Source organism: Procambarus clarkii, chromosome 69 (genome assembly GCF_040958095.1).
Source record: "Procambarus clarkii isolate CNS0578487 chromosome 69, FALCON_Pclarkii_2.0, whole genome shotgun sequence".
In the NCBI taxonomy this organism is placed as follows: Eukaryota; Metazoa; Arthropoda; class Malacostraca; order Decapoda; family Cambaridae; genus Procambarus; species Procambarus clarkii.
In genome coordinates this window covers 26,985,080-27,009,479 of record NC_091218.1, presented here as the reverse complement: position 1 = coordinate 27,009,479, position 24,400 = coordinate 26,985,080, and the positions used below count along the sequence as shown (strand labels likewise).

The window sequence follows — 24,400 nt, the reverse complement described above, 5'->3', positions numbered from 1 at the left end:
GTTTATTGTTTTACCCTGTAATTTGTTCCACAAATCAACAAACCTGTTTTAAAAATCGGTATTTACCCAGGATAGACCCAAGTCGGAGTCCAGGCTTTATATCGGCGTTGTAGGACAGTTAAAATGGAGACGTGAGTGGACTGGGAACTGTACCACTCACAAACATCAAGGGAGTTTAATAATTTCACCTCACAGTCATCCACATCACACTTGTGGCAGATGATTGTAAGGTTCTCCTGCTCCACCCGCCGTAACAGACCTTTCACTCTGTGAACTATGACTTTTTCCGAGCCCAAGCCCCTCCCAAAAGCTCTCTCCCTCTCTCTCTCTCTTTCTCTCTCTCTCTCCCTCCCTCTCTCTCTCTCTCTCTCTCTCTCTCTCTCTCTCTCTCTCTCTCTCTCTCTCTCTCTCTCTCTCTCTCTCTCTCTCTCTCTCTCTCTCTCTCTCTCTCTTTCTCTCTCTCTGACCTTTGACCTTATCTGTTCCTCCCGTGCTCCGGTAGCAAGACCTCGACGCTGCATGCAACCCGCCGCCTCGTTTGCGAATCCTCTTCGGTATCTTGTCTTCCTCTTGTCCTCCAAGGTCCCAAGAAGCTGCATATTGACCTTGTCGTAACACAACTACCAATGCCCTAGAACGAGACCTATTGACCAGGTCATATCGCAGCTACCAAGGCTCCAGAAAGAGGCATATTGACCTGTTCATAAAGCAACAAGAAGCCAATAATTTCCAAGGTAACTGGTATGGAGTATGTGTTCAAGAGGGTCGGGCGTCGCCATAGTTCAAGAGAGATCAGCGGACCCCGTCTCGTAACGAACCCCTACGACGATTTAGCACTGGCCACGGATAAAAAAAAAATTCTGACAGTGTAAAACAGTACATGGGAGGAAAAAACTGAACATGGGAAAATAAACATATTTTTTTTGTGTCATACTTAACGTATAGCATAGAACCAATGAGACGAGCCTGAGCGCTTTCGTCTTCTTCAGCGCATAATATTTATCTTTAGCCCTCAGAGATTAAAGGATTTCGAGGGTTATCGCAACATTTACGACTGGACGATAGCTATCCAAATATTGCCATTCTAACTACTGGAAGATAACAATCCCTATATCGCAGCTCTTACGTCTGAACGATAGCTATTAATATATCGCAGCTTTTACTTCAGGACGTTATCTATGCATATATCGCATATTACGTCTTGACGTTAGCAATCCATATATCGTATCTTACGTCTAGATGTTGAATATGCATATATCGCATCTACGTCTAGACGTTAACAATGCATATTTCAAGCTGAGAAACGCGCTGTCCGAATTTATTCTCACGCACGGCGAGTGTACGAATTTATCTCTGCGTCAAGAGAGGTCTAAATTTAACCCCCTTGAAGGCTGTTGTTAAATTTAACCCTTGGGTGTCCGGAATTACCTCTGAGGTTTAGAAATAATAGCTTTTGCCTTCAGTGTTGTGATCAGAAAACACATTGATCGGCTGCTTTTTGCTCCAGTGGGGTGTCTTCTTCATCAAAACATATTGATCAGCAACTTTTTATAGTCTACAGATGGGTAAGAGGAACAGGCGACTTTTGGCTCCTGTGATCAGGCTTAGAGCTTTACTTTCCCATAGCTCATGGTGAGCTTCACCTACTTGCTTCCCTGGAACACAACCCGCTGATCGGTTAAGAACCAGGTGCCCAATTACTGCTGGGTGAACAGAGGCGTATTGTTAAGGATTGGGGCCCAGTCAATCCTCTCTCCGGTCAGGACTCGAAGACCTGGTGGCAAATGGCTCGGGAGTGTATTATCGCAGTAGCTTAATCACTGCAAGCTTAATTGCAGTAGTTAAGCTGTCTGTATTATTGGTCAGTAATATTAATCTCTAAGTAAAATTTCACGTTCTACTCGATCGATTGATAATTTTTTCTTCTTTGTCACTAACAGAGCACAATATTGATGGGTTGGTTATACTGGATAGGCCGTAATATGTTGGTTATATTCAATTGGTTATAATGGGTTTGTCAGGTTGGATAGTCGTATTGACTTGCGTAGGTAGCAAGTAGGTTGCAATGTATAAGAATAAATGTAAAGGGAGTGATGTATAAGCAGTAATGTATAGGGAATAATGTATAAAAAGTAATGGATTGGGGCCCATATTTAATAGATCATAATATATTATTATACACAGATATTCACATATTATCTTCATGGCGTTGAGAGACAATTTATTTATATTGTTTCTTTTCACGTTATATAACTAGCTGGCAAGTTATTCATAGAAATAAATATCCGGTTGTGAGGATTAGTGATCGAGATAAACCGTTCTAACACTAGGCTGGTTAAAGCAGCGGCGGTCCTCGCACTAGGCTGGTTAAAGCAGCAACCCGTCCTCACACTAGGCTGGTTAAAGCAGCGGCGGTCCTCGCACTAGGCAGGTTAAAGCATCGGCCGTCCTCGCACTAGGCTGGTTAAAGCAGCGGCCGTCCTCGCACTAGGCTGGTTAAAGCAGCGGCCGTCCGCGCACTAGGCTGGTTAAAGCAGCGGCGGTCCTCACACTAGGCTGGTTAAAGCATCGGCCGTCCTCGCACTAGGCTGGTTAAAGCAGCGGCCGTCCTCGCACTAGGCTGGTTAAAGCAGCGGCGGTCCTCACACTAGGCTGGTTAAAGCAGCGGCGGTCCTCGCACTTGGGTGGTTAAAGCAGCGGCGGTCCTCACACTAGGCTGGTTAAAGCAGCGGCCGTCCTCACACTAGGCTGGTTAAAGCAGCAACCCGTCCTCACACTAGGCTGGTTAAAGCAGCAACCCGTCCTCACACTAGGCTGGTTAAAGCAGCGGCCGTCCTCACACTAGGCTGGTTAGAGCAGCAACCCGTCCTCACACTAGGCTGGTTAAAGCAGCAACCCGTCCTCACACTAGGCTGGTTAAAGCACCGGCCGTCCTCCCCAGACGCATTCATCAATTTAACATACTCTGTATTAAAAATTGGTTTGTACTCATATATTCATTAATATTATTATACATAACAATTTTATGTAAAGTTAGGCGTAGGTTAGGTTAGGTGTTTAGGTTCTGTTGGCGATTATTTGCATTTGTAGTACTTGGGTGAAGCAGTTTTAGAATTCTCCGCAGTCTTCTTCAGAAACTTGAGAATCCCAGCAGTCTCCGTGGTGTAGTGGTAAGACACTCGCCTGGCGTTCCGCGAGCGCTATGTCATGGGTTCGTATCCTGGCCGGGGAGGATTTACTGGGCGCAATTCCTTAACTGTAGCCTCTGTTTAACGCAACAGTAAAATGTGTACTTGGATGAAAAAACGATTCTTCGCGGCGGGGATAGTATTCCAGGGACCTGCCCGAAACGCTACGCGTACTAGTGGCTGTACAAGAATGTAACAACTCTTGTATATATCTCAAAAAAAAAAAAAAAAATTGTGGTTCGAACAGAGAACTGAGCGAAGCACTTGCTCCGGAAGTGCTCGGACGTCATCATTTGTGAGTCGTGTGTGAACCGCTCTTCATTCATAAACAGGGGGGTTTGGCGGCTGGATTAACGAGCTTGGTTGTATGCGAGGACGGGCTGGTCGAGGAGACACATGAATGTGTTAAAAAATGCTTGACCTCAAACCCAAAGAAAACGACAATATATAACACCGTTGTTTTCATTTATCTGTGAACAGAATATACCTGTAAGACATTTAATTCTCAGCCTCAGAATTCAACTTGTCCTCCTACAAAGAACGTCGCATTTCGCACGTATGCGTTACACAAGGCCAAAAATTGTCGTACTAGAAAATGGAAGGGGCTCGCAAAAGTGACGTTCTGTCCCGTTTTCTGTTTTGGGTCCTCTGGTAGGTTAGGATAAAGGCACTTTAATACGACCATTTCGCAACGTTGGGAAAGCTTAGGAGGACAGGCTGTGGAATTAGAAAGGTTGTATCGTGTTTCCTGCTGGCCGCCATGACCTGTTGTCCTGCACATGAGTAAATGATGATGAATACTTCCTGGATGGTGAATGCTTCCTGGATGGTGATGAATACTTCCTGGATGGTGATGAATACTTCCTGGATAATGATGAATACTTCCTGGATAATGATGAATACTTCCTGGATGGTCATGAATACCTCCTAGATGGTGATGAATACTTCCTGGATAATGATGAATACTTCCTGGATGGTGATGAATACCTCCTAGATAATGATGAATACTTCCTGGATGGTGATGAATACCTCCTAGATGGTGATGAATACTTCCTGGATAATGATGAATACTTCCTGGATGGTGATGAATACCTCCTAGATGGTGATGAATACTTCCTGGATAATGATGAATACTTCCTGGATGGTGATGAATACCTCCTAGATGGTGATGAATACTTCCTGAATGGTGATGAATATTTCCTGAATGGTGATGAATACTTCCTGGATGGTGATGAATACTTCTCATATTATGCCTTTGTCAGTCAAGTCTGATAATATTCTGTTGCCTCACTTTCCTATCAGATTATTACCATCAAGTTAAGTACGATTATTGAGACAATAAAAAATAACCTAAAAAAAATAGAGTAGTTTAAGCAATTCCTGCTCTTTTTAAATTATATTACCATACTATGCTATTAGAAGTATTATTTGTAATAATTTCTGCCTCATAAGAATATGGACTAAGCCTTTCAATTATATTTTTATTAGTATCTGTATTGTTTTTATTATATATATTTTTCTCGAACTCATCATTGACTTAAACATTAAACCAAACGAAGGTGCTTCATGAACAGCGGAACTTTCTCATTATTTTTAAAATCTTTATTGATAAAAATTAATTAAAATTTTGTCTTATCTGATGAATTAAATTAGGTATTATTAAAGTGAGAATAATGCTGGTATTCACTGCCACACAGGACAGAGGGTGATACACACGATGGAAGACAGAAGAGTTAGGGGGGGACATGATCACCACATTCAAGATTCTCAAGGGAATCGACAGGGTTGATAAAGACAGGCTATTTAACACAAGGGGCACACGCACTAGGGGACACAGGTGGAAACTGAGTGCCCAAATGAGCCACAGAGATATTAGAAAGAACTTTTTTAGTGTCAGAGTAGTTGACAAATGGAATGCATTAGGAAGTGATGTGGTGGAGGCTGACTCCATACACAGTTTCAAGTGTAGATATGATAGAGCCCAATAGGCTCAGGAACCTGTACACCTGTTGATTGACGGTTGAGAGGCGGGACCAAAGAGCCAGAGCTCAACCCCCGCAAGCACAACTAGGTGAGTTCACGAGTCTCAGCCTTTTGTGGGGTGGACACAGGGGCCACAGCTCTCACTATTAGCACTATGTGGTCCCCTAGGGGGGTGAGGGTGCTGGTAGAGTGTACGGCACTCACTATTCTCGTACACAGGTTCACTATCCTCGTACACAGGTTCACTATCCTCGTACACAGTTTCACTATCCTCGTACACAGGTTCACTATCCTCGTACACAGGTTCACTATCCTCGTACACAGGTTCACTATCCTCGTACACAGGTTCACTATCCTCGTACACAGTTTCACTATCCTCGTACACAGGTTCACTATCCTCGTACACAGGATCACTATCTTCGTACACAAGTTCACTTCGAGGGATTGCATTTTTCAGCTTTAAAGTTTTCTGATGCTTATGACACATGACACACAACCATCTTGACACACACAACTATCATGATACACAACAATCATGACACACACACACACAACCATCATGACACACAACCATCATGACACACAACCATCATGACACACACACAACTATCATGACACACACACAACCATCATGACACACAACCATCATGACACACAACCATCATGACACACACACAACCATCATGACACACACACAACCATCATGACACACACACAACCATCATGACACACACACAACCATCATGACACACAACCATCATGATACACACACAACCATCATGACACACACACAACCATCATGACACACACACAACCATCATGACACACAACCATCATGACACACACAACCATCATGACACAAGCATCATGACACAACCATCATGACACACAACCATCATGACACACAACCATCATGACACACACACAACCATCATGACACACACACAACCATCATGACACACACACAACCATCATGACACACAACCATCATGACACACACAACCATCATGACACAAGCATCATGACACAACCATCATGACACACAACCATCATGACACACACACAACCATCATGACACACACACAACCATCATGACACACACACAACCATCATGACACACAACCTCATGACACACAACCATCATAACACACAACCATCATGACACACAACCATCATGACACACAACCTCATGACACAACCATCATGACACACAACCATCATGACACACAACCATCATGACACACAACCATCGTGACACACAACCATCATGACACAACCATCGTGACACACAACCATCATGACACAACCATCATGACACACAACCATCATGACACACAACCATCATGACACACACAACCATCATGACACACAACCATCATCCCGCCAAACACACACAGATACTACGACGTTGTTACAACGTTTGAACAAGTTTTAACACCTAACCAGTTATAACAACCAATGTAGCAAGTTGTAACAACATTCTAATACATCATAAACACGTTAAGCCAAGATGTAACAACTTTATTACAAGTTGTAACAAGCGGAAAATAGAGACAGATTTGGTTTGTGTTTCCAGGGATGACACGTACCATGACAAGGGTGCCATGACATAGCCATAAAAAACATACCATGGCACTCCCATCATGACACACGCGCTGTGACACACAGTCATGACACCCATCACGACTCACGTGCCATGACACACCCATCATGACACAGCCTGGAGACACAGGAAAACAAAAGACAAAGCAGTGGGGCCGAAGCCTTCACCAAGGTGTAGCTGCCAAAGCGGAAATATCTTACCTGTGAGTTTCCTGGTGGCTATAGAGCGCCTGGCTCACTAGGGCGTGTCCCAGATCACGATCACAGGAACACCAGGAGGAGGAGAGCAAGTGGGTTGGATGGGAAGGAGGAGTAGGAGGAGGAGGAGGAAGAAGAGAGGTGCTTCCTCTTAAATTCCTTTGTCTCTATCTCTCTCTAGTTAGTCCACTCAGCAGCGAGGAGAGTGTGAGTCAGTGGGACGGGGTCTGAGGCCAGCGAACACTTCACTCGAAGTACAAGAGGCGCGGAGTGTGGTATCCATGGTCCGGGCGGCGGAACAGTAGTGGAGGCGGAAGAGGAAGGCAGGAGGAGAAAGAGGAAGAGGAGCAACACCCAATTCGTCAATGAGAAGGAGGAATGGGGGGGGGAGGGGAGGGGGGGTTGACTGAGGTGTGTCCGAGGGGAGCCGTGGAGGAGGAGTAGGAGGGGAGACGAGAGTGTTCTTGTGACCGAGGGGTAAGGAGAGGGAGACAGCGGAAAGCCTTACAACGTGGGAGCCTCGCCACAACACCTCTCCCTCTACCGCTTTCCCACACTGGTGCTTCCTTGGCTGGGAGAGGAAGGGGGAAGGGGGGCGTGTGGGAGGGGCGGTTGGCAGACGCCTCCAGCCACGCCTCCTGCCGTTACCGGCGGCCTGGCAGACTCAAGTTCGACTCCATTGACCTCCTCCCTCCCCGGCCGCCGGTATCGGCCGAGCGGGGTTATATCGGTAAGTTGCTAGACGCTATTTGTGGAAGGAAGTCTGCCGGATGTGAAGCTTCGCAACGCGCTATTGACTGTCCAGCGGTGACGTCATTGTTGGCATGGCAACGCGGGAGGGGGGGGGGGGAGGGCGGGAGTATTGATCACGTCTCCGTCATGGCTCCCCACCTACTTCCAATTCCGTTACTTTTTAGTTTAATATGTTTCCGCCAGCGTCGTTAGTAACTTGTGACGCCCGGACCACGTGGCCGAGCGGGGGTCCTGTGTCCTGTGGTGGGGTCTGTGGCGTCGCGACGTCTCGGAGACGCAGTGTACGAGGTCATGTGTTGTGTCCTGGGGCACCAGACGTCATCAACGACGTACCCCGGACGAGCGTCATGAGCAATGGCGGCCACCGTCCTCAGGCGCTGTGTACGGATGTCGCAAGCGTCTTGACGCTCGTGGGCGTGCGTCACCGCCCACACACCCTGCGTCACCGCCCACACACCCTGCGTCACCGCCCACACACCCTGCGTCACCGCCCACACACCCTGCGTCACCGCCCACACATTCCCTCACCGCCCACACACCTTGCGTCACCGCCCACACACCCCCTCACCCTGCGTCACCGCCCACACACCCCCTCACCCTGCGTCACCGCCCACACACCCTGCGTCACCGCCCACACACCCCCTCACCCTGCGTCACCGCCCACACACCCTGCGTCACCGCCCACACACCCTGCGTCACCGCCCACACATTCCCTCACCGCCCACACACCTTGCGTCACCGCCCACACACCCCCTCACCCTGCGTCACCGCCCACACACCCTGCGTCATCGCCCACACACCCTGCGTCATCGCCCACACATTCCCTCACCTCCCACACACCCTGCGTCACCGCCCACACACCCTGCGTCACCGCCCACACACCCTGCGTCACCGCCCACACACCCTGCGTCACCGCCCACACACCCTGCGTCACCGCCCATACACTCCTTCACCCTGCGTCACCACCCACACACACCCTCACCCTGCGTCACCCCCACATACACCCTCACCCTGCGTCACCGTCCACACACTCCCTCACCCTGGGAAGGGTGTCACTCCTGAGGGCCTCTCTGCGGAGGGGGTGTGTGTGGTGTGGTGTGAGGAGGGCAGACATTCGTACTTCCCACCCTCCCTCCCTCCCTCCCTCATTCCCTCCCTCCCTCCCTCCCTCCCTCCCTCCCTCCCTCAGCCTCCACATTCATTCATCTGCCTCACCTCCCCCCACCCCCACACCACAACCCTCCCCCCTCACAGTACGTGATTCCTGGAAACTCAACTACGTCACAGCACTCATTCTGTCCCAGCCACGCCACCTTAAACTATTACGTCAACCAGGGACCAGCTGACCCTACGTCACCTCTCCCCCGCTGGCGTACGCCGCAGCGTCAACTACGATGCCGTCGGCGTCAACTTGGCCGAAACGTCAACTGTGGTGTCGTCAACCAGCCTGCGGTAGCTGCCCTCCACTACTATGGTAGATCTGTTGCTACTGCTTGACTATGATACAAAAGTTATGTCGTCTCCTGCTCCTGGTGGTGGTGTTAGTGGTTGTGGTGGTGGTGTTAGTGGTTGTGGTGGTGGTGTTAGTGGTTGTGGTGGTGGTGTTAGTGGTTGTGTTGGTGGTGTTAGTGGTTGTGGTGGTGTTAGTGGTTGTGGTGGTGTTAGTGGTTGTGGTGGTGGTGTTAGTGGTTGTGGTGGTGGTGTTAGTGGTTGTGGTGGTGGTGTTAGTGGTTGTGGTGGTGGTGTTAGTGGTTGTGGTGGTGGTGTTAGTGGTTGTGGTGGTGGTGATACACACCTATCAGTGACAACGGGGAAGTGAGCTCTAGCTCTTCATCCCCAGCCTTATACTCACCTTGTTACACAGGTAGCGTCAGAGTTTAACTTTTCAGACGTTCGAATTGTTTGTTGAGTCTACCTTTAAAGTTGTAGATGGAGGTGGCTTCCACAACTTAATTTCTCAATGCTTTCCTCTTTCTGACTACCCAAACACTGCTCGAGTACCTCTTTACAGTTCTTCAACTCATTCATCTTTCCAGTTTCCTCTTATGTCCTCTTCTATTTAAATAGAGGACATAAGTGGAAGAGAGGCTTGTGTCCTCTCCTAAAGTAGGAGGCTGTCATTGTACTTGTTGTCAATTCCTCTCAGTATCTTGAATGTTGCGATCATGTTCCCTCTGTTTCTTCTCTCCTCTCTAGGATTGTGAAGTATAATTAACCATTTCTCATCATTCAGCCGTCGTAGCTTTGGAACCAATCATGTTGCAAACCTCTGTAGTTGTTCAATATTGGTTTTATACTTCTCGAGGAGTGGGTTCCAGGCCGGTGCCGCTCATTACAATATTAGTCCAACCTCTCCTCTTACAAAGAACGTCGCATTTCAGACGTATGTGTTACATAAGGCCAAAAATTGTCGTAATAGAAAATGGAAGCGACTGGCGAAAGTGACATACTGTTCAGTTTTCTGTTTTGGGTCCTCTGGTAGGTTAGGATATGGACACTTTAAAATGACCGTTTTCTTGACGCTGGGAAACCTTAGGATGGACGGGCTTGTTGGTCTAATAAAAGGTGTATAGGATGCCCTGAGAGATCCCTGGGTTACGTCTCTGAAGGATGTGCTAATGTTTGACAGCGCTCAATATATTGCCGGAGTTATACTTTTTTTTAGATATACACAAGAGTTGTTACATTCTTGTACAGCCACTAGTACGCGTAGCGTTTCGGGCAGGTCCCTGGAATACGATCCCCGCCGCGAAGAATCGTTGTTACAACCAAGTACACATTTTACTGTTGAGTTAAACAGAGGCTACAGTTAAGGATTTGCGCCCAGTAAATCCTCCACGGCCAGGATACGAACCCATGAACCCATCCTGTTTGAAGACGATGAGTCACAATAACGTGGCTGAAGAAATGATGACCAAACAACAACTCAGAAGATGGAGAAGCGACGACGTTTCGGTCCGTTCTGGACCGAAGATATCAAGTCTAGGTATCAAGTCCGAAAATATCAAGTCAATATCGAAGATCTCGACTTGATATCCGGGACCTAGATATAAAGTCGTGTGTGATAACGACTTGATAATGGTCCGTGACGGATCGAAACGTCGTCCCTTCTCCATTTCCTGAGTTGTGGTTTGGTGATCATATTACAGTGTTTGTGTGTGTCTGTGGTGCTTAGTGCTGGTATTATATCCTCTCCCAAATCCTTTTATTTCTCCAGCTCCTGTATTTGTTTTATCCTAATGATGTACATACCTTCTGGTCTCCCTTTTTTCCATTCCAGTCTACATTACCTTACACTTGTTAGGATTGAATTCTAGCAACCATTTTCTTGCCCACTCCTCAAGATTTTCAAGGTCATTCTGTAACCTTCTGCAGTCCTCCTCGGCTTTCACACGTCTCATTAGCTTTGCATATTTTGTAAACATCGACATGAACGAGCTCCCTCGGGTAGGTGTAATTCCCTAAGTGTAGTTACAGGATGAGAGCTACCCTCGTGGTGTCCCGTCTTCCCAGCACTCTTTGTCATATAACGCTTTGAAACTACTGACGGTCTTGGCCTCCACCACCTTCTCACCTAACTTGTTCCAACCGTCTACCACAATGAAAGTGGTTAATGTTCCCTTGAAACAAGACACACTGAAAGTCTTGGAGTGTTGATGTGTTCTTCATCTAAGCACAGCAACGCTTTGAGCCGATGGTTACTCAGCATCTTAAGGTTTTCAGAGAACAAGACAGAGTGGATAGGTGCCAGTGTTGTCAGCAGCCGTCCGTCCACCTGTTGACTGCCTGTAAAGGGAACGACTATATCCTTACATGTGTTTGACTCGTTTGCGTTTTCAGCTTCCATCTATGTCCACTCGTCCCGTTTTCTCTCTTTAAAGCGGTTGTCCTTATCCAAGTGGTTAATTCCCCTCAGTATCCCGTATGTTGTGATCATGACCCATCTGTGTCTTTTGTCTTTTGTTTTGAAGTCTAATCTTATTGCAAAGGTTTGTACTTTTGCAGTTTTGGTTATATGCTTCACAAGATGAGGACTCCGGGCTGGTATGCCGCATATTCTAATTGTAAAATAAAGTAGATTGTCTAAAATAAATAAATTAACAAAAACAAAAAAGAATCGTTGTTTAGGTTTCTAAACAATATACAAATGTTTGCTGCCGACGTTATGTTGTTGGTATGTGCTTCTGGAGTAGTGTTAGAGTAGTGTTGGAGGTATACCCAAGTCCTCTCTCTCTCTCTCTCTCTCTCTCTCTCTCTCTCTCTCTCTCTCTCTCTCTCTCTCTCTCTCTCTCTCTCTCTCTCTCTCTCTCTCTCTCTTTCTCTCTCTCTCTCTCTCTCTCTCTCTCTCTCTCTCTCTCTCTCTCTCTCTCTCTCTCTCTCTCTCTCTCTCTCTCTCTCTCTCTCTCTCTCTCTCTCTATATATATATATATATATATATATATATATATATATCTATTTCAGACTCCTGTAGTGTCTTTTCTCTTATGCTGTTGTTACAGATGTAAGGGAAGGGAAATATCAGGATTAAGCGATAAGTCATTACGACTATCTACGCCTTTATAGCACTGAGAAGGGATCAGGATAAGGATTTGGGTTGGGATGGTGGGATAGGGAATGGTGCCCAAGCACTTGGACGGTCGGGGATTGAACGCCGACCTACATGAAGCGAGAACGTCGGTCTACCATCCAGCCCAAGTGAACGGGAAGTAAGCTCATTTTATACGGGGAATTTTCCCCTTGTAAGAGTAGTTTCCTGGAATTTATTAAGAGTAGCTAACTGTTAATATTCGCTAGGAAGACAGGAGACGTCCTGAATACCTAGAGTATAGATATAGAAATACAGTTACTACAAAAAAATAATATAAGTTACATAACGAATATAGGTAAGGTCCCACACACACACACACACACACACACACACACACACACACACACACACACACACACACACACACACACACACACACACACACACACAGTGTGTGTGTGTGTGTTAATTCTGTGGCGCGGGTTCGATTCCCGCACGAGGCAGAAACAAATGGGCAAAGTTTCTTTCACCCTGAATGCCCCTGTTACCTAGCAGTAAATAGGTACCTGGGAGTTAGTCAGCTGTCACGGGCTGCTTCCTGGGGTGTGTGTGTGTGTGGTGTGGAAAAAAAAGTAGTTAGTAAACAGTTGATTGACAGTTGAGAGGCGGGTCGAAAGAGCAAAGCTCAACCCCCGTAAAAACACAACTAGTAAACACAACTAGTAAACACACACAAACGTGCTAGTCGTTTGTGTAGTAGATCATGCAAGGTAATTGGAATGCCTGTTGGCTAAGGTTGTTTATTGCAATGACGAGATCAGGAAGGGCCTCTAGGTCAAGTATTAGCAGGGAAGAGCAGGAGAACAGGGTTGTAGACAAGCTGATACAGAAATTTGTTGAGAGGAGGAACGTTTGGATAGAAGAGCTAATTCAGGGAATTAAAAGCGAGATCTTTCAACAAATACAGGACGAGGTTGAGAGACGGAAACAAGAGCTGGAGGACTATAATCTGGGAGAAATTAGGAAGAGTAGGGAAGCATGGGAGAGTGAATGTGCTCGGCTTGCAAATGAATTAGACAGGACTAACAGCATGGCTAGAGACAATGGATTAGTGGGGGATGGATTAGTGAGTGTCGGAGGAACGGGGGGGGGGGGGAGGGTATCAAGTGGAGGAGATACCAGCATGAGAGTGAATTCCTGAGAAGACAGTCAATTATCCTCCAAGGATTATTCGAATATAGGGCATCATCGAGGCATGTAAGGATAGAAGTGGAAAACTTTGAATTAGATGAGATTTTGAGATGTATTAGCGCCGAGATAGCAGGAAACGAGGAAAACCTCAGCCACCGGATTGAACCTTATAATTGTAACGAGACTCGACCTGTTCTGGTACAATTGTCTAACGAAGAGGCAGTAGCTTACGTAATGAAGAACAAACATTTACTCGGAAGCAGCGAAGCCCATTACAATGTGTTTATAGAGAGGTATATAACGAGAGATGAACAGCTAGCCTGTAAGGCGAACCTGCCTGCACGCCACTTGAACCCTACTCGCCCCATCACTCCTTCCCAGGTCACACCCTTCCCGACACATCCCTCCCATCCCTCCTCCCTGCATCAACCCCCCAACAACTCCCCTGCCCCTTCCTCCACACTTGCACTCAACTCAGCCTGCTACATCGTACCCTTCAAAAACCCTTTCGGGCCAAGCCATACCCTCGGTCCCAAACCAACCTTCCCACCCCTCCTCCCCTACAAACCCCATGCAACTCTCCTGCCCCTTCTACCCCCATTGCCTTCAATTCCATCTGCTCCATCCCAGCTCCCAATGCCCCCCTCTTCCCCTTAGCACAAAACTCCACCCAACCCTCACCCCTCCTCTGCACCCCATCTCCCATATGACCCCCCCCCCCTCACCTTGTGACCCTCTAACCTCTTCTCCCATCTCCCTCTTCCCCTCTTCTACCCCAAAGCCCACACCTACCCCTGATTCCCCCCCCCTGACTAATACAACCTCTCTTCCACTCTCAACACCCATGCTCCATTCTTCCCTCAGCCCTCCACCCCACTATCCTTTCCCCCCCCAACCTCTCAACCTTTATCTGACTCTCACCCTCACTCTACTTCTCAACCCTATGCCATTCAGACCCTCCCTAATTTGCAGACCCATTATGCCATTCCTATCTCCCCCCCCCCCTAGATGCCCACACCCCCTCCAGGAACCCCCCAGCTCACTTTCGCCCTCAGACACCCCCCAGACCACCCCCATGACCCACAAAGAAAGAGTGAACTCTGGTACCAGAGTTTCCAAGAAGAGTCTCAAGGTTTGGTACACAAATGTTGATGGGGACTACACATAAGGGGCATAACTGGCCGACCCCTCACAGTGTTCAAGAGAGAACTGGATAAGCACCTCCAAAGGATGCTTGATCAACCAGGCTGTTACTCATACGTCAGGCTGCGAGCAGCCGCGTCCAACAGCCTGGATGATCAGTCCAGCAACCAGGAGGCCTGGTCGACGACCGGGCCGCGGGGACACTAAGCCCCGGAAGCACCTCAAGGTAACCTCAAGGTAGGGGTATCCAATAAAGCAAAAGACAGTAAAAAGAGAGTGCGGCAGATCCTGACATAGTAGCAATAGTTGAAACTAAATAAATGGTATGATCTCGGATGTTATCTTTCCAGAGGGGTACCAAGTGATAAGAAAAGAAAGGACACAGAGACAAAGAGGGGGAGTGGTACTCCTAATAAAGCGGAAATTTATGTTTGAAGACCTGGAAAATCGAGGTACCAATGAGAGCAGAAGCTCCATACATGGAATTCTGATGCCTAATAAACCTTTTGGAATTCTATGATAAAATAACAAGGATAAGGCAGGACAGAGAAGGTTGGGCAGACTGCATATTTCTAGACTGCCAAAAAGCCTTTGATACAGTACCGCACATGAGACTACTATTTAAACTTGAGAGGCAGAAAGGCTCTAGCATGGGTGAGGAACTACCTAACAGGAAGGAGCCAGAGGGTAATGGTAAGGGGCGAGAAGTCGGACTGGCGAACAGTAACGAGTGGAGTACCTCAAGGATCGGTGCTGAGACCAATTCTATTTCTAACATACATAAATGACATGTTTACAGGAGTAGAATCCTACATGTTGATGTTCGCAGATGACTCAAAATTAATGAGAAAAGTTGTGACAGATAACGATTGTAGGATCCTCCAAGAGGACTTGAACAGGTTGCAGAGATAGTCAGAGAAATGGCTACTGGAGTTTAACATGAGCAAGTTATGGAAATAGGATCAGGTGATAGGAGACCAAAGGGACAGTACACAATGAAGGGGAACTGCCTACCTGTGACGATTCGAGAAAGAGGCCTGGGTGTGGACGTAACACCTAATCTAATTCCTGAGGCACATATAAATAGGATAACGACAGCAGCGTACTTTACTCTGGCAAAAGTTAGAACATCATTCAGAAACCTAAGTAAGGAGGCATTTAGGGCGCTTTACACTGCTTACGTGAGACCAGTCTTAGAGTATGCCGCGCCATCATGGAGTCCCCACCTGAAGAAACACATTAGGAAACTGGAAAAGGTTCAGAAATTTGCGACGAGACTCGTCCCAGCATTACGAGGGATGGGATATGAAGAGCACCTGAAGGAACTGAACCTTACGACACTAGGTAGGAGAAGGGAGAGGGGGGGGGATATGATAGGAACGTATATAATAGTCAGGGAAATGGCCAAAGTGGAAATTATTGAAATGTTCACACGTAATAATTACAGAACGAGGGAACATGGGTGGAAGCTGGAAACTCAGATGAGTCACAGAGATGTTAGGCAGTTTTCTTTTAGCGTGAGAGTAGTGGGAAAATGGAATGCACTTAAAGAGCAGGTTATGGAAGCAAACTCTATTCATAATTTTAAAAATGATAGGGAAAAAAGACCGGAGTCATTGCTGTAAACAACCGAGGGCTAGGAAGGCGGGATCCAAGAGCCAATGCTCGATCCTGCAGGCACAAATAAGTGAGTACACACACACAGACACACAGACACACACACACACAGACACACACACACACACACACACACACACACACACACACAACGTGGCACACTGGTAAAGTACTCGCCTGGCACTATGGCCTGGGTTTGTGTCCTGGCCGGGGAAGATTGACTGGGCGCCAGCTCCTAACTCTGACCTCTGTTCACCCAGCAGTGAATGGGCACCTGGTTGTTAAACGATTTGGCGGGTCGTATTCCTGGAAAAATTAGGATGAAGGACCTGCCCGAAACGCTACGCATGCTAGTGGCTGCAGAAGAATGTAAGAACTCTTGTATATATAAATAAAAACACAAAAATATGACCTTCATTGGGAAACAAGCTTGGGGAAATGTGTTCCCAGCCCAATCTTCCCTACATCGCCGGGGATGCAAGACTGATTGCCCCACACAGTGAGGGGGAGGAGGGACGGTGCCTAACAAGGCAATCCACCAGGGTAATGTAGCAAAAGATTAAATCAGTGCCAAAAAGAGGAAACACTACCTTCATTTAAAAACTTTGACCCAAATATCATAGTAACAAGGGTAGCGCGACTAACCGAACTCATTTACGGGCTCACCATAGCCCGTGCTACATGGACATTTTGCTCCGAAGAGCTGTATCTAAAACTACAACTACCACGGTAATACGTTTATATATATGTTTATAACAACATGTTCCTGGCACTGGAGAAGGTTAGCCCTTCTCACTTGTAAACTCAAGTGCCTCCGGCCGCCTGAATACTTGACAACATTAAAACAATTTGATGTATGTTGATTTATGTGAAAGCATAATCGACATTTGCTTCTCTTAGTGCATATAGTCTCATCTTATAAGTCGCATTTGTTACGGAATCGACCACCATCGCTGTAAATGCGAAGTCAGTGTATTAGTGAGGTGTGGTGTGTGTGTGTGTGTGGTGTGTGTGTGTGTGTGTGTGTGTGTGTGTGTGTGTGTGTGTGTGTGTGTGTGTGTGTGTGTGTGTGTGTGTGTGTGTCTGTGTGTGTGTGTGTGTGTGTGTGTGTGTGTGTGTGTGTGTGTGTGTGTGGGGTCAATACTGTGATTTAAGGGAGGAGGAAGGTGGACTTCCTGGTCTGTTGGTCCGCCTCGTGACCTTCCGCCATCGTAATAAGATTATTTATAATTGAATTATTCTCGTCCTCCCTCTTCATCCTGAATTTTGTCTTCCTCTTCCTCACTCCTCCTCCTCCTCCTCCTCCTCACCACCCCCGCCTTTCCTCCCTCCTCACTGCTCATCTCCAGAAGCATACATAAATATGGTAACGTCTGTATGTATAGATTACGGGCTATTCATGCCCGTGCCACTTCTTGGGTGGCTTAATCTTCATCAATGTATAGAAGAAGACTGTGAAAAAGAACATATAGAGGAAAAAGAGGGCACGGATGGAGCCTTGAGACTCACATTAGACATAGAGATGTAAGGAAGTTTTCTTTTAGCGTGAGAGTAGTGGGAAATGGAAGGACTGAAAGGAGCAGATGGCGGAGGCAAACTCACTTTATCATTTTAGAATTAGATATGATAGAGAAATAGGTCAGGTATCATTGTGTTATTGTATTCACCTAGTAATGAATAGGTACCTGGGAGTTAGACAGCTGCTACGGGCTGCTTCCTGCGAATGTGTGTATGTGTGTGTGTGTGTGCGCGAGCGCACGCGTGCGTGAAAGAGTTATGTTATGATAGAGAACAATACAAATCATGAGTCAGAATATTCGACAACCAACAGTTAGAAAGGCGGGGTCCAAGAGCTGGTACCTCGAGACACTGGCACAGTGCATATATAGACACATACGCACGACTACCCCTTCAAAAATAAGATAAATTATTCTACAGAATTTGCCGGAGCCAAACATGGCCCCCACGCTGCGGAAATGATATTGACCAGACCACACCCTAGAAGGTGAAGGGACGACGACGTTTCGGTCCGTCCTGGACCATTCTCACAATCGACTTGAGAATGGTCCAGGACGGACCGAAACGTCGTCGTCCGTTCACCTTCTAGTGTGTGGTCTGGTCAACATACTTTAGCCACGTTATTGTGACTCATCGCCTGCAAAATTATATTGCTTGATAAAACTTTGATCGTCCTGGGAAATTAACTCACTTTTCCAGTGTAATGATTCCAAGAAAACTCACTTTGTAATCGAAATTAAAAACTAAAGTTATTAAAGTTTCATTCATCTCAAACAAAATGAAATTTATGCTCGATAATATCCAGGAAAACATACTGGAAGGTCAATAGATGTTTGTATCCATACTAATAGAGATACTAATATCTTAAATATCTCTATTAGAGTTGTGTCTCTTTGTCCCATTGTCTAGTGTACGAGACAAGCATAGACTGGTCGGGGGTAGGCCTAAGTTAAATGCTGAAAGAAATAGGAACATTGATCACGCTATGTTTTTTATGGCGTCAAGTGTGAAAAGTTTGGTGTGATTTCCATAGACTTTTTTATGGGTCGTACTAATATATATATTCTGAGAAACCTTTACAACGCTTTCCGTGCTTCTTAATAATATATGTTCTAGGAGAAGGGGGATAGCGGGAAATGTGGAAGAGCGATGGGAGAGACGAAGGATAAGTAAAGGGACAGGAGGAATGGGGTGAAGAATAGGGGGGAATGAGGTGAATAGGGAGGAAAAGAAAGGGGAAAGGATGGAAAGAGACCCGGGTGCAACCGGACACACCTTCTATATGCATAAATACAAAATTCTGTCTGTTCCAGGTTGAATGGAAAGGGAGGACGGGGTAGTAATATGCGGGTGAGATGGGAAAGGAGCGTGGGAGAAAAGGGGAGAAACGGAAAGATGAGAATAAAGAGGTGGGAGAGAAAGAGGATAAGGAAGGGGGGTGGGAAAAGGGGTAGATGGGTGGGGGGGGGGAGGAAAGATTGGGAGAGGGAGCAGAGTGAGGGGAGAGTGGAAAACAAAAGGGGAGGAATGAGGGGGGTGGGAGAGACACATTTGGGATCCCGGGCACCGCTGGGATCCCCTCCAAGCGTTGGGGTCGGGATGGGGGATGTGTTTTCCGTAGAGAAAACATTTTTCAAACATTTTTCCTGATGCACAGAAAAAGCGATAAACTTAATTCATTTGGGTTACAGTGATGAAGATATTGAGTAGTGATGATGGGTATGGTGATGAATATGGTGTATAGGGTGAAGACAGTATGCAGTGAAGATGAAAGATAAGGGAAGATGAGGTTATACAGGAAAGATGAGGGGGGGGGGCAGGGGGGAAGATGAGGGAGGGCAGGGGGGGAAGATGAGGGGGGCAGGGGGGAAGATGAGGGGGGCAGGGGGGAAGATGAGGGGGGGCAGGGGGGAAGATGAGGGGGGGCAGGGGGGAAGATGAGGGGGAACAACAGGATGGTGTGGTAAGAGAAATCGGTGCTGTGGTATCCAGTGGGGTGATACCTGTCCTCACAGGTTCGAATCCTGTCGCGATCATAGAGTTTATAATAACTTGCAGCTTGAGGACCATTCAATCTCTGCTTCATATATATTGCATATTCATTGCACCAGAGGTGGTACCCATATTATATATGTATATATATCTATACTCTAAGAGAGAGAGAAAATGTATGTTTGTCTGTTTCTTTGTCCAAAGTTGGAGGCCAGGAGCTTGGGCCTACTATCACCCAAATTGTTAGAGATACTAGTCTGGGGTCGGGGATGAACATAGGCTGGTAGTGGTTGCTAGATTTTAAAAGGAAACAGCGTGCCAGGGTCCCATTCAGAGCCCTATACGACAATTGTTTGGGCAATGCCCGCTTGCTGTAGCTAAATATTTTCAAAACTAATGCTTTACAAAAAAAAATTTGGGGGGGGTGGGAATCTCTCTTATATTGAAGTTGATGGAAGGATAGATAATTAGATTGATAGATGGATACGTAGATAGGTGGATATATGGATGGATAAATGGGTAGACGTATGACTAGGTGAATAGATGGATATATGGATAGATAGATAGTTGCACATGTAGATAGATAGATGGATATATCTATTCAATGGATATATAAATCGATGAATAGATGGATGGAAAAATTGATCGACTGATAAATAGATTAACAGGTAAATTAATTTCCCTCCTCTTATGGAGGGTGGACTAACAGATTCATGGACAGATGGGAGGCAGACGGACAGACAGACCCGAGCAACGACGGGTACCCCTCTTGGTGTGTGTGTGTGTGTGTATTCACCTAGTTGTGCTTGCGGGGGTTAAGCTCTGCTCTTTCGGTCCGCCTCTCAACTGTCAATCAATCAACTGTTACTAACTACTATTTATTTGTGTGTGTGTGTGTGGTTTTTTTATTATTTTCACACACACACCCAGGAAGCAGCCCGTAACAGCTGTCTAACTGCCAGGTACCTATTTACTGCAAGGTAACAGGCTCATCAGGGTGAAAGAAACTCTGCCCATTGTTTCTCACCGGCGCCCGGAATCTAACCCACAGGATTACGTGTCAAGCGTGCTATCAACACAGCCACCGGCGCCCCAAATATGTGTGTGTGTGTAAACATATTGGGTTAAATATGACTGCACTGCTAGCACTGTTGATCTTAAAGAGTAAAGGCTGTCTACGCTTCTAAGTATTTTCTTCGTATCATCATTAAGAAGAGCAATCAAGATGCCAAAATTTATCGTAAAGAAACACAAGTAATTCTTGAAGAATTAATTTTTCTACAACGTTTCTTTCCTGTCTGGAACATATTCTTCAGGTAAAGAATATATATATGATGTAAACATTTTGATTAAAAACACATGTTAGAGTTAAAGGAGTATGGGGTGAGGTGAAGGGATAATCTCTCATAGGGTAAGGGGATAGATCCAATTAAAATAGGGAAATGGGGTTGGGCCAATTAACTGGGGTGGGGGCCAATCAAACGTTGGGTAAGATATTGCGTAAAAAAAATTGGTGGGCGTGGAGACCTCGGTTCTAAATCTCATTAATATATTTTGTATTTCAATGGTGTGGCTTAACGGCATTTGATATATGGGTTTTTGGTTTATCTTCGGTAGCTGGAATTTATCCTCATTCAACATCAGGTTAATTTCTGTCACCCGTTGAAAGAATTAATATTAGATTGGAGGTTTGCTGTGTCCTCTATACTGTCTACTTTCTCTTCAAATACTATAGAGGAGATTCTATAGGTATTTCAAGTATATATATATATATATATATATATATATATATATATATATATATATATATATATATATATATATATATATATATATATATATGTCGTACCTAGTAGCCAGAACGCACTTCTCGGCCTACTATGCAAGGCCCGATTTGCCCAAAAAGCCAAGTTTTCCTGAATTAATATATTTTCTCTAATTTTTTTCTCATGAAATGATAAAACTACCCATTTCATTATGTATGAGGTCAATTTTTTTTTATTGGAGTTAAAATTAACGTAGATATATGACTGAACCTAACCAACCCTACCTAACCTATCTTTATAGGTTAGGTTAGGTTAGGTAGCCGAAAAAGTTAGGTTAGGTTAGGTTAGGTAGGTTAGGTTGTCGAAAAACAATTAATTCATGAAAACTTGGCTTATTAGGCAAATCGGGCCTTGCATAGTAGGCCGAGAAGTGCGTTCTGGCTACTAGGTACGACATATATATATATATATATATATATATATATATATATATATATATATATATATATATATATATATATATATATTCATCAATGTTTCCCATTGTTGTGTTCTTCAAGAGATCCATAACCTTTAAGCACCTTTTTGCATTATTATTTTTGTATCAACCCATGTATATCTTGTAACCATCAAATGCATAATAAAGCACAAAAAATATTCAAGGAAGGGGGTGGTAGGAGAAAAGCACACAGAAACTGTATTGGAGGGGATCTAAACATTCCCTCTAATGCGTTATGCGTGGTTTCCTCCGAGGCTATGGGTCCCCCTTCTTCCAGCTAGAGGTGGTACTCCCTTCCTATTATTGTTAAAAAAAAAAAAAAAAATATATATATATATATATATATATATATATATATATATATATATATATATATATATATATATATATATATATATATATATATATAAGCCTATACTTGCATAAACCACAAGTGAAGATTAACAATCTTTGGACAACACCCACCAGTGGGCCTCGAAACCAGAAAGCACAACTACCTTCCAGTAGCTGCCATAACTAGTACGCCTTAACCCACTACACCATCAGACCCTACAAAAGAAGTAGAGACTTCGAGATATATATACACCTCAAATATCTCCACTTCCCAAGGACACTAGACAAGTGAGAGGTTACTATACGTTTTTTCATCAAGCCACTGTTAATGTGAGAGAACTCGTGTCCATGCTATAAGCCTATACTTGCATAAACCACAAGTGAAGATTAACAATCTTCACTTGTGGTTTATGAAGTTTATGTTTATGTTTAATTGAAGATTAAACAGTTTTGGTTTATGTTTAATTGAAGATTAAACAATCTTTGAAGATTAACAATCTGATGGTGTAGTGGGTTAAGGCGTACTAGTTATGGCAGCTACTGGAAGGTAGTTGTGCTTTCTGGGTTCGAGGCCCACTATATATATATATATATATATATATATATATATATATATATATATATATATGTCGTACCTAGTAGCCAGAACGCACTTCTCAGCCTACTATGCAAGGCCCGATTTGCCTAATAAGCCAAGTTTTCATGAATTAATATATTTTCTCTAATTTTTTTCTTATGAAATGATAAGGTTACCCATTTCATTATGTATGAGGTCAATTTTGTTTTATTGTAGTTAAAGTTAACGTAGATATATGACTGAACCTAACCAACCCTACCTAACCTAACCTAACCTATCTTTATAGGTTAGGTTGGGTTAGGTAGCCGAAAAAGGTAGGTTAGGTTAGGTTAGGTAGGTTAGGTAGTCGAAAAAACATTAATTCATGAAAACTTTTCTTATTAGGCAAATCGGGCCTTGCATAGTAGGCTGAGAAGTGCGTTCTGGCTACTAGGTACGACATATATATATATATATATATATATATATATATATATATATATATATATATATATATATATATATATATATATATATATATATATATATATACTGTACCAGGAGGTACAGTATATATATATATATATATATATTATCTAGTATCATCTGCAGAGGATGATACAGTACTATACTTTGTATCCTTGTCTTTACGTCTGATATGATGAAGATGTGACGAAGTACCGGGATAAGGACAGAACTTTGGAAGACTAAGCTGTTCCCGGTTGATGATCCAGACTTAACTGTGTTGATTATAACACTCTGGATCCTGTTCGGTAGGAAATTAAAAGTCCATCTCCCAACTTCGTCAGTTATTCCTTTTGTGGGCAATAACACCGTGGTCGCATTTGTCGAAAGCTTTTGCGAAATATATATATATATATATATTTTGGGGGAGCTTTTCTCCCGTGATACCAAAGGGCTTGTCATAGTGCTCTAGCAACTGTGAGAGGCAGGAGTGCTCTGTCCTGAGCCCATGTTGCCTGGGGTTATGTATACACTGTGATGCCATGTGTTTTGTGATCTGACGTCCTGGTTTGTCTACTTGTATATCAAGCAGATATTTTAGCCTCCAGACGCTTGGGAAGAGTCACAGCAAACTTTGCAAGATAAATCTTGGTGGGTAGGAGAGTTTCATAGGCCAGTCAGGGTCGGCTCCAATGATTTAAGAAATGTGTGTATATATATTTAGCGATCCCCCCTTGCAATCTTCATGCCCTGAATTAAAATCGGGCATGTGATTCCCGCAGAATTTTGAGCTCACTCCCGTCGATAATTCGGGTTATAACACATTTTCTGAGACCTAGAGACAGAAAGAGAGAGTGGAGTGAGAGGGTGTAGACGAGGGGACAGGTAAGGAGAGAATGATAGGGGGGTAGGGGAAATACAAAAGGAGAGGGGAAGACCGGAGGCCCTTATTCAGACTGGTTAGCGACAACCTAGGAGGGATCCCCTCCAGTCAGTAACTGTTTCATTGTGGCTGAGAGCAGAAGGTGACTATTAATGTCTCAGGTGAACTGGTCTGGTAATGTACA

The 24,400-nt window shown here is 44.9% G+C and overlaps 1 protein-coding gene across 1 annotated transcript in view; it reads right to left on the bottom strand.

Annotated features, from left to right (window-relative positions):
• Positions 1 to 7,712, bottom strand: part of LOC123772211 (GTP-binding protein Di-Ras2) — a 92,444-nt gene extending 84,732 nt beyond the window's left edge. The window contains exon 1 of the mRNA XM_069311301.1: positions 6,975 to 7,712. The gene's annotated coding sequence lies outside the window, so the exon portion shown is untranslated. The remainder of the gene's footprint in view (positions 1 to 6,974) is intronic.
• Between the last annotated feature and the right edge of the window lie 16,688 nt (positions 7,713 to 24,400).